The sequence below is a fragment of the Procambarus clarkii genome, chromosome 29 (genome assembly GCF_040958095.1).
Source record: "Procambarus clarkii isolate CNS0578487 chromosome 29, FALCON_Pclarkii_2.0, whole genome shotgun sequence".
In the NCBI taxonomy this organism is placed as follows: domain Eukaryota; kingdom Metazoa; phylum Arthropoda; class Malacostraca; order Decapoda; family Cambaridae; genus Procambarus; species Procambarus clarkii.
In genome coordinates, this window is record NC_091178.1 from 42,029,859 (window position 1) to 42,031,251 (window position 1,393).

Consider the following 1,393-nt stretch of genomic DNA (forward strand, 5'->3'; position numbering starts at 1 on the left):
CTTCGTCATGACGAGGTTTATCAAACCGGCGTGGGTAATTCCTTGGGACATACTTAGCAGAAGGCCTATGCGTTAAGATGTACTCTTCAGCCATGGTGGCCGCCGCACTTAAGGTCTCCACCTGCTGCTCTTCCAAGTATGTCTTCAGGTCTCCCGACAGAGAGTCTTTGAAGTCCTCTAACAGTATGAGCTGCTGGAGGTCTTCTTTGGTCTCCACCTTCCGAGAGGCACACCATTCCTGGAAAAGTCGCTCCTTGATTGTGGCGAATTCGGTGAACGTGTGCTCTGAGGTCTTTTTCAGGTTCCTGAACTTCTGCCTGTACGCCTCGGGTACTAATTGGTACGCCATGAGCACCACCTTCTTCACCTTGTCGTAATCGCCAGAGTCATCAAGGGACAACGTGGAGTAGGCGATTTGGGCCTTCCCAGTCAAGACAGACTGTATCATGATGGCCCAATTCTCCTTTGGCCACTCCAAAGAGGATGGGACTTTCTCGAAGGCCGCGAAGAACTTCGAAACTTCCTTCTCGTTGAACTTCGGGACCATTTTGATGTTCCTCACCAGATCGAAAATACTTGTTTCCGTTGTTTGCCTCCGACCACCTAATCGCAATACTTTTAGCTCATGTTGTCTCTCTCTTTCCTCTCTGTCTCTTTCTTCTCTCTCTCGCTTCTCTTCTCTTTCTCGCTCTTCTCTCTCTCGTTTCTCTTCCCTTTCTCGCTCTCGCTCTTCTTTCTCTCTTTCTAATTCTAAACGCCTCATCTCCAATTCTTTATCTTTCATCTCCATTTCTGTATCTTTTAATTCTCGTTCTAATTCTAATTTCTTCCATTCTATCTCACGATTTATTTCCAAGGGACGCATTTTTACTGTAAGTAGGCTAATATTCAGCTCACCTGCATCACTGTCAATGTCACTGCCCTTATCTTCCTTTTCAGTGGAAGCTACTTCCTCACTTGCTTTTGTACCTTGTGCCTCACTTTCCTCTTTATCTTCGGCCTTCAAATGCCGGTGAACCTTGGACAAGATCTCCACATGGGAATCACTGGCACGTATCTTGATCTCCAGGTAGGCACTCACTAGTACAAGTTCCTGTTTCCCCAGATATTTTAATCTGGCAAGACAGTCCTCCCTGTTCAGAAAAGCCTGAACATCGTCCAGATCATCGATAGTCACTTTTTCTGCCATTGTCACTTAGATGGAACACTAGCACTTAACACACCGCTTTCACTTAGCACTTAACGCACCGAGCACTGTTCTATGTCAATATTGCACTTTATCGCACCAAACACTGCACTTGCCAATATTGCACGTAATTACACCGGGCACTGCACTACGCAATTTTGCACTTAATCACAGCGAGCACCGCACTCTACAATATTGCACTGAATC